A 10,753-nucleotide genomic window follows, 5' to 3' on the forward strand; every position below is an offset into this window, starting at 1 on the left:
TATATATGTGTGTGTGTGTGTACTCACATGTATTTATGTATATATATGTTGTTGTTGCTAAGTGCCTTTGAGTTGGTTCTGACTCATAGACCCTATGCACAAGAGAACCAAACATTGTCCGGTCCTGTGCGTTCCTCACAACTGTCGATACGCTTGAGTCCATTACTCCTGTCATGGTGTAACCCATCCCATTGGAGGTTTTCCTCTTTATTAGTGACCCTTTGCTTCACAACACATAATGTCTTTCTCCAAGAACTCACTGTTGTTGTTAAGTTCTGTCATGTCTGTCTGTTCGGGCTTCCAAGGAGCAGCTTGCAAGTTTGAACCACCGATATTGGGGTTCAAACCAACATAAGATCCAGTGCTTTATCCCACAGTGCCACACTAGGACTCCTGATAATACGTCTGAAATATGTGAGACATTAGTCTTGCCATTCTTGCTTCTAAGGAGCATTCTGGTTGTACTTCTTCCAACACAGATCTGTTTGCTCATCTGATATTCCAGGGTACTTTTAATATTTTTTGCCAACATCATAATTCAGATGCATTAGCTCGTCTATGATCTTCCTTATTCATTGTTCAACTTTCACATGCAAATGAGGCAATCGAAAATACCATGGCTAGGATTAGGCACGCCTTCCTCCTCAAACTGATATCTTTCCTCTCGAATACTTTAAAAAGGTCTTGTGCAGCAGATTTGCCTAATGCAAATCATTAGGCATCATTTGATTTCTAGAGTGCTGTTTCCATGAGCGTTGATAGTAGATCTAAGCACAATGAAGTCTTTGGAAGCTTCAATCTTCTCCATTTATCATGATATTATTTGTTGATCCAATAGTGAGGATTTTTGTTTTCTTTACTTTGAGGTCCAATGCAACTGAAGGTTGTGGTCTTTGATCTTCATCAGTAAACCTTTTAAGTTCTCTTCACTTTCAGTCAGCGAACAAGGCTACATCATCTACATATCCCAAATTGTTAACGAGTATTCCTCCAATCCTGATGCCATATAATCCAGATTCTCAGATTGTTTGCTCAGCATATCGAATGAAAGTTGTTGTTAAGTGCCATTGAGTCAGCTACAATCCATACAGACCCTGTATAGGGTTTCCAAGGAGCAGCTGATGGGTTTGAACCACTGACCTTATAGCCCATTGCTCTTTGCTGCATTTCCCCCCTTCCACTCACAAGTTGACCAGGATGGTCACCAGTGAGCCTACAAGACTTTGTGTGTTCCTTTTGAGTTTCAATCTTAGAAAGGGGTTGACCTTGATGGGATGACTTTTCTTGCCTTGATGGCTCCAAGGCAAACAGTTTGCTTGATATTGGCACAGCCAAACACTCTGCTTCTCCTTCCCCGCTCCCCCTCCCCCAATTGTTGTTCTTTCGTTCAAGAACCATCTTCTGTTCCTTTAGTTGGTCTGGGTTGGCCTGCATTGTATATCTTTTCAATTGGGAATGCCCCACCTCTGAAGGTTCTTGGTGGGGCTCAGGATTCCACCTTAAGACCCATATTTCACAAAAGCTTACCAAGAAACCTGTTTCCCTGGGCACATTCTAGTCCCCTTTTAGATAATCCAATCAGTGACAGGCTGAAGATGGGCTTATAAGCATTCTATAATCATCTTTTCCACTATCCCTTTCTACCCCACTTAAATGTCTATATTACACGAGCAGGCAGGGGAACCCAATATCCACAAAACAGTCAAGCACCCTAACATTATGTCCCCTCCTTTATCCATTCAGACCATGCCTCCATCCCTATATAATGTTGTTGTTGTTAAGTGCTGTCGAGCGATTAAGCCTTGTTTTTCCAAGGCTGTGCACACATCACAATCGACCTGTATCCCATTTAGCCCATGTATACCTCCCAAAGCATTATCTTATCATCCCCTTTGTGTACATTGGCTTCCCCTCCTATATATTGTCCTCCCTGTTACCCAAGCTATTATACATCTATGCCTTAACCTGTGAGTTACTGTCCCCTCATTCCCAATGCTGGTAACTCAAAAAATTATTCTTTCAGTATGGAAATCTTTCTTAAGATTTTACAACAGTGGTCCTATGCAATATTTGTCCTTTTGTGCCAGATTAATTTCACTCAGCATTATATCCTCAAGGCTCATCCATGTTTCTGAGGTGTTTTACAGTATCATCATTATCATCAAGGTAGCATTGTATTCTATTGTGTGTATGTACCAGAGTTTGTTTATCCATTCTTCTGTTGATGGACAACTAGGTTGTCTCCAACTTTTTGCTATTGTAAATAATGTTGCAATGAACATTTGTGTTTATATATCTGCTTTTGTTCTGAGTTGTATTTCTTGTGGATATATACCAAGTAGAGGAATTGCTGGATCATAAACTATTTCTATTTCCAGCTTTCTAAGGAAGTGCCATACCAATCTCCAGAGTGGTTGAACCATTTTAAAGTCCCACCAGCAACCTTGGAGGGTTTCAGTCTCACCATACCCTCACCAGTATTTGTTGTCCTCTGCATTTTTTAACCTTATCTCTTCCCCATTTAAAGTATTTTAACCCTTTGTCAAAGATCAGTTGACTGTATGTGGATGGATGCACTTCTGGGTTCTAAATTCTGCTCCACTCATCTATGTATCTTTCATTGTATCAATACCAGGCTGTTTTGATCACTGTGGTCATATAGTAAAATTTGAAAGCCTCCAACTTTGTTCTTCTTCTTAAGCAACACTGTGCTTATCCGAGGTCTCTTTCCCTTCCAAATAAAGTTCACAATCATATTTCCCATCTCTTTAAAGAATGTTGTTAGAATCTATACTGAGATCGTGTTATAGCTGTACATTGCTTTGGGCTGTTGTCTTGTTGTGAAGTGCCATCGAGTCAGTTGTGACCCATAGGGCTACCGAGGAGCAGCTGGTGAGCTTGAACTGCCTATCTTGCTGTTCAAACTGGCTTTGCAGTCTAGCGCATTAACCCACAGCACCACTGCTTTGGGTAGTATTGACATTTTAACAGTGTTAAGTCTTCCTATCCATTAGCATGGTGTATTCTTCCATTTTGTAAATCTCTTTGGGTGTTTTATCATTTTCTTTGTTTAGGTCTTTTGTTTATATGGTTAGATTTATTCCTAAATATTTCATTCTTGTGGTGGCTACTGTAAATGGTATTGTTTTCCTAATATCCTTTTCAGAGCTCTCTTTATTAGTATAAAGGAATCCAAATGATTTTTGCCACTTTTCTATATTTAGCAATGAGTTACAATAATTTTTTGCTGAGTTTTTGGAATTTCTATGCGTAGGATCATATGAGCTGCAAATAAAGAGAGTTTTTCTTCTTCTTTGCCAATTTGGATGCCTTAAATTTCCCCTTCTTGCCTTATAGCTCTGGCTAAGGCATCCTACACAATATTGAACAGAAGTGCTAAAGGGCATCCTAGTCTGGTTCCTATTCTCTCCATTGAAAGTGATGTTGGCTGTTGGTTTGATATATATGCCCTTAATTAAGTTGAGGACTTTCCTGTCGATTTCTACTTTGTTGAGTGCTTTTATCAGGAATGGATGTTGGATTTTGTCAAATGCCTTTTCTGTATCAATCGATGCAATCATATGGTTCTTTTCCTTTTTTTTCTTTATTTGATGGATTACATTGGTGTGTTTTTTTTTTATATTGAACCATCCTTGCATCCTTGGTATGAGTCCCATCTTGGTTATATTACTTTTTTGATATGTCGTTGAATTCCATTGGTTAGGATTTTGTTGAGAATTTTCACATCGATATTCATCGGGAATATTGGTCTATAATTTTCTGTTTTAATGATGTCCTTCCCTAGTTTTGGTATGAGGATTATATTTGCTTCATAAAACGTGTTAGGAAAGTTTCCATCTTTTTCTATATTCTGGAATAGTTTATGGAGAATTGATGTCTTACTTTCCACACTGTCCTCCTCTCGTATATTTTTTCCAATAGTAACCAGGGTGATCTTTATCAGGGAAGATTCAATGTTATTCACTTCTTTGTTTAAAGCATTTAAATGGCTCATTTAGTACTTATGCCAGAAATCATATCTCCTTAATAAAACAAGACAATATCTTCCTTGACCCCATGAAGTCTCTCTTGACTCAATTCTTATCACTTCATATACATACTCAATTGTCCAAACAATCTGATCTACGTGCACTTTCCAGAATTCACTGTTCTATTTCATAACTCTAGGTCAATGAAATGGTGCCCTCATTTCATGAATACTCTTGATTTTTTTTTTTTTTTTTTTGCCACACTGTTTCTACAGATCCTTTAATGTCTACTTTAACTATCATCTTTTCTAAACATCTTCTATTTGTCTACCTCTGCTCTCATCTTTCTCTGGAATAATTGCTATTACAATACTCAATTTCTATCACAACCCTGTTAAGCAAAAATAGTTGGGTATTTACTTGTTCTTACACTAGTAAAAGTACTTGAGGGGAAATTTTGAATCTTAAATTTTATTCATCTTTGTATCCTTGTGTCTAGCTCATTAGAAATTCAAGAACTACTAGAAAAGGAAGCCAGAACATTAGGAAGGAAGGAAGTAGTAGTATTCAAGTGTGTGCCTTCTAAGCTGTGTAAAATCTAAATCCATAACAAATATTTTGTTTCTAGCATGGGATTATGGGCAATTCATTCCCAATTTTGAAATAGTATTTCTTTAATGTTGTTACATCATTTCTAAAATTAATAATAATTTGGGTTCTACAGATGGCTAACACATATTCTTGATGTGGTAGAAGTTTCTCTGTATTCTCTAAAAGATGTGACCTCTTCTTCTAGCAGACAACTGGACTGAATGTCACATTTTCCTATTAGTGTAGCCACATGTTTTCAGCAATAACAAAAATGTTGAACAGTCTGCACGTGTGCCACGTGAGGGCTTACGCTAAAATACTGTCCCATAGTGATCCTCTGTTATTTATTCTTGTCTAAAGATGTTCAATCGATGCTTTTGAGTTATGGTGATGGAGGAGAATATTGAAAGTGCCATGGGCTGCCAAAAGAACCAACAGATCTGTGTTGGAAGAAGTGCAGCCAGGGTGCTCCTTGGAGGCCAAGAAGGCCAAACTTTATCTCTTATACTTAGAACACATTGTCAGGAGGGACCAGTCACTGGAGAAGGATATCATGTTTGGTAAGGTGGAGGGACAGAGAAAGAGAGGAAGACCCCCGAAAAGATGCATTAGCCAAGTGGCAGCATCGATGGACTCAAGCGTGGCAACAGTAGTGAGGTTGGCCCAGGATCGGGCAGTGTTTTGTTCTGCTGTGCATAAGGTCACTATGAGTCAGTACCAACTCTATGGCACTTAACAACAACAACAAAGATGTCCAAAAAGAATTTTAATATCTTTAAGAAGGGAGCTACTACAAGATAGAAGAAGACCACCTATGTAAACAATGGCTTCAAAAGCTATCCACCCAGAGACATTCAACTGGACTTTTACATGGGTAATAAATCAGTTTCTATTTTGTGAAATCATTGAGGTGTGACAATTTAGCTATATGGCAGTTAAGCTAAGTAATATTCATACACTTGGTAAACAGTTAAATATGGCCCCAACTTAGAATCTGAGACCAATTTGATTTATAAATGGTTTGTTCTGGGGTACAAAGAGAAACTAATGCCCCCAACCCTCACTCTTATAGCTCTAAAATGAGGACATATATAAATTAGTATAAAGATTCTATCAGGGACTTTTTGAAATGGATGTAATAGCAAAGATCTCCTTGGTTAGCCTCTGTATATTACACATAACAGCCTTGAGGTTAGAAAGGAAAGGTGCTTGCCTTAGGACACATTGCACTTGATGGGTCAAGTCCTGATTCCAAGTATCTTAACTGGTCTTAGAGAAGGCCCTATCTGGGATAACACTCACTCCGTTAATTATCCAGAACAATGCATGTACTCTGACTGTCTAGGTGTGGTTTTCTTACACTGACTATACAAGTTTGATTTTTCTCCCTCTATCCCCAATTTCTCCTAAACAGCCTATCTGGTTGAGGTGGAGTCAAATCTCAGATGGAGGAGAACAGTTCCTTGACCAAGAGTGACAAGCAGCTGCACTTCCCTGCTGGAAACTTTAAAACAAGCAGTATGTCAGAATGATTTTGTAACCTCCGAGAAGGACTGAACTTTTCAACCAAATGCAAAAAATAAATAAATAAATAAATTTTAAATCCACATTCTATGAGATAAAAATGGATTCATTTTGCTATACCACACTTCACAATTCCTATTTTAAAACAAGACAACATTGATTTTGTTAACTGATGCAAGGCTGGGAAAGGATGATGGAAAAACAGAATTCCTCATATGCTTCGAGTAGAAGTGTAAAATGAAATGTCATTCTAATACTAAGAGTACATTATATGACTTAGCAACACTAAGAAAGATTCCACATAAGTTCATAGAGGCTAGATCAAAGGGAACTATGTGTTTTTTGTAGAGGAACAGACAGTAAACTGAAAAATATAAAGTAAAATGATTACAGAAATAAAATTCAGGAGGCAGAAACAATGAAGAAACTGCAGACACAGCACAGGTAAATATTACAGAAACAAATTTTTGTGGGAATAAAGTATAAAACAAAGCAAGATAGCTATCTATGATCTATCTTCTGTCAATATTATATGTTGTTGTTGTTACGTGCTGTCAAGTCAAATCCGACTCATAGAGACTGTACACAGGGTTTCCTAGGGGCAGCTGGTGGATTTGAATTGACAACCTTGTGGTTCGCAGTCCAATGATGCTCCTACAGCACCACCCAAGTGTACATATTTATACATATTTCCTGTTGTTGCTTCTAGGTGCTGTAAAGTCAATTCCAACTCTAGTAATCCTATTCACAACAGAACAAAACACCACCCCATCAGGTGCCATGCTCAAAATCATTACTGCTTGAGCCCATTGTTGTAGCCACTGCGTCAACCCGTCTCATAGAGTGTCTTCATTTTCTTTGCTAACCCTATACCAAGCATGGTCTCTCCTGATAACATGTCCAAAGCAAATGAATGAAGCTTATACTTCTTCCAAGACAGACTCATTCTTTCTTTCAGCAATCCATCGTAAATAATTCAATATTATTCATCAACCAGTCCAATTCAAAATTATTCATCAACACCATGCAAATAATGCAAAGATATCAAATCTTTTTTGGTCTTCCTTACTTATTGTCCAGCTTCTGCATGCAAATGACATGATTAAAAACAGCCTGGCTTGGGTCACGTGCACCTTACTTCTCAAAGTGACAGCTTTACTCTGGTGAGTACCATGGAGTTGGTTCCAACTCATAGTGACCCTGCACAGGGTTTCTGAGGCTGTCAATCTTTACAGGAGCAGAACACCTCATCTTTCTCCCACGGAACCTCTGGTAGTTTCGAACTACTGACCTTGAGGTTCGCAGCCCGACTCATAACCACTATGCTACCAGAGCTCCTTTAATCTATACCACTTTAAATAAGTCTTTTGCAGCATAGGGTTTCAATGGCATACTCATTTGACTTCTTCACTGCTCCATCCATGGGCTTTGCTTATACATTCAAGTTAAAATAAAATCCTGGACAACTTCAATGTTTTCTCTGTTTATTAATAAGATGCTTCTTATTGGTAGAGATATGAGGATGTTTATTTCCTTTATGTGGAAATATAATCCATACTGAAGGCTGTATTCTTTGATCTACATCAGTAAGTGCTTCAAGATCTTGTTGCTATCAGCAAGCATTTGTGTTAAGTGCTTCTGAGTCAGATTCAAGTTATCAACCTTGCTATTAGCAATCGAGTGCTTATCCTACAGTGCCAGACCAGGACTCCTCAGCATTTGAATTCTGGTGTTGGAGAAGAATATTAAAAGTACTATGGACTGCCAATAGAATAAACAAATCTGTCTTGGAAGAAGTGAAGTCATGCTTAGGTGGCGAGGCTTTATCTCTTGGACATGTTATCAGGAGGGACCGGTCCCTGGAGAAGGGCATCATCCTTGGTAAAACGGAGGGTCAGCGAGACACTCGATGAGATGGACTGACACAGTGGTGGCAGCAGCACCTAACAACAATGAACTTTAATATACATACACAATACACTAGGTTAATTAAAAATATTGCCAGAAAATTATAGAAATCTCTATTGAACAAAATATCAAAATCTGAACTTACTGTTATTTGACATATGCTCCATTTAGATCTATACACTTTTCTTTTTTTAAGACTTAAATTCATTTGATTTAAATATCAGCCCCAGTCCCAGTCAACCTGGCTAAGACAAGCCAATGAACCATAAGGTAGACTTGGGGGCAGGGAAGGGGGGTTCTGTAATAATCAGGAGTGACAAGTGTCTACAATAAGAAGAAGAGGAAGAACCTATGAAGCTTGCCAAAGCCAAGAGCATCATGAGGGAGGAAAGAAACAGGAACAGGATTGTCCCCTGGGTAACAAGATCAACAGCAGACTTATCCTCAAGACTAAGGCTTGAAGGGAGGGCAGCAAAACAGGGGAGCGGAAGCAGACCCTTCTACTCTTGTCCTGGAAGGTGGGCTGGTTCAAGCCATTGGCGACATCCACCTGAGACCAGGGTTAGATGATATGTGGGGCCACCAGAACAAGATACCTGCTTGGGCTGAGAGGGACAGAGAGAGCAAGGGGAAAGGGGCTTGGGTCTTGAGTTAGGACCAGTGAGGTTTCCTGGAGGCTGGATCCAGTTCTCAGAACGATTGGAGGGGGTCACATGCTAAAATTTCCCTCTGGGGTCTGACTCAGGTCCATGTCTTCCCCCAATAGCTCATACTCTGCCTTCAATATTCCAGTAACTAAAAAGATCCCATTCCATGGGCCCTCTGCCCCCCATAGGTATATAGAGACCCACTGCCTTCAGGTAGCTGAAAAGGCAAAAGGGACACACGCTCATCTGGCTGTCCTGGTCACCTGGGGTCCTGCAGCCAACACACTCACCATAAAAATGCCTTATTACAGATCTGGAAGTATGTCTTCAAGCAAAACAAGAGAAATAAGACTTAGTAGCCTGGTCAGGTGCTGACACATCTATCCTGGCCCAAAGAAGGCAGCAGCTCCTCGACTGTGGATACCACCATCTGAAAGACCATGTTTAGGATGTCCAAGAACTCTGGGGCCGAGTTATACTGACTATTGGCCACTACCTCTGAGATGTTGAGGAAAAGATTTTGAAGTCAGTTCTGACAGTTCCTGGAATGACTTGGTTACATGGTAGGTATTCCTGGATCCCCACTGGAACTGGAAGGATAGAGAGGGTGGGCCTTTAGTCTTAACAATGGGCGAGTGGAATTCTTCACAGACTTTCATGACCAGCATCTTTTCCAGCATCACAAGCTCTTCCCATGCCAAAGCACTGAATATGTACTGGATCAGATGCAAGATTACTCCTCTGTAAGACATGAAGATGGAGGGCAGAGTGCTTGGAAACCTCAGGTTCAGTAGGGTATCAGGGTAGAATAGTATCCCGCAGACATATGGGAGATACCTAGCATCATACTAAGGTCAAAGTGGTCTAGCATCTCCTGGGTCAGATAGTCATTCCTCACGGCCCTGGCCTTCACCTCACAGAGCAGACTGGCCACAACTTACTGCTTCTCTAGTTGTACTCCCATCCTTCTCAGTAAATAAAATTGACAAAACTGTATTCAAATTTACACAGGATTTCTTGAAATAAATCCAACGTTAAAAACAACTCCATTGCCATGAAGTCTGACAGGTTGTGCCCCCACTGCAGTAGGATGAGTTTAATGTCCATCAGTACTACCAGCAGAGTCAGGGCCAAGAGGGAAAGGTCATTGAAAAATAGAAGATCAGCATCTGATGCTAGTATGGGCTGACACAAGCAACATGTGGCAACAAAACAGCTTTGCAATGCTTCCGCAGGGAAATTGCTGAGGTAGATTTGACTGATTTGTTTCCTTACTGGGATGTTCTGCTTTAAAATATTCAGAATCAATTTCATCAACTGCACCTGCTTAATTTCAAGCACACTCCAGAGTTGTTTTATCCCATGAGTTGGGAAGGTCCTCTTGGCTTCTGATCCTTGCTAAAAATGCATCTGAATCCTCAAATCCTGTTTTAATTGCATCCATAACCTTGGGCTCTATCATCTTGAGTGAGGGACTAAATCCCTCCCGCAGGCCAGCTATGCAGATGCTAGCAAAAGCAGGGAAGTTCATCTAGATCTATACACTTTTGACCATGGTGTTTCCTTTTCTCTAACCATTCCCAGATGAATTCTGCACTCTTCAATTTGTACCACTTTAAGGTAGCAGCTTTGGCATTCACAGGGGACTCAAATCACATTCCTTTGAATTGGTCTTTGAATTTAGAGAACAGAAACATGTCTGAAGGGGTAAGATCAGGGCTGTAGGGTGGATGGAGTAATGTTTTCCAATAAAATTCTCATAGGACAGTCCTTGCTACTCATAGAATGAACAGGTGCATTGTTGTAATGGAAAAATATTCCTCGGTGCAAGTATCATAGCCTTTTTCTCACCAATACCAGTTTTCAATTTTCTTTAAAATTTCTTCCTAATAATCTCCCATGATTGTCCCTTGTCCTTCAAAAAGTAAACAAAAAACAAAACAAACCTTACCAAGATCATTCCTTTGGAATCTTACAAAACAGTTGCCATAGTCTTCTGAACTGACCACTATGCCTTGAATTTAAGTGGCCCAGCACAGTCCCTCAAAAGTCCTTGTTTTGATTGAACTTTTTTTTAAAATGCATCTTAATGAT

This window comes from Chrysochloris asiatica, unplaced genomic scaffold (genome assembly GCF_000296735.1).
Source record: "Chrysochloris asiatica unplaced genomic scaffold, ChrAsi1.0 scaffold00198, whole genome shotgun sequence".
NCBI classification, from domain to species: Eukaryota; Metazoa; Chordata; class Mammalia; order Afrosoricida; family Chrysochloridae; genus Chrysochloris; species Chrysochloris asiatica.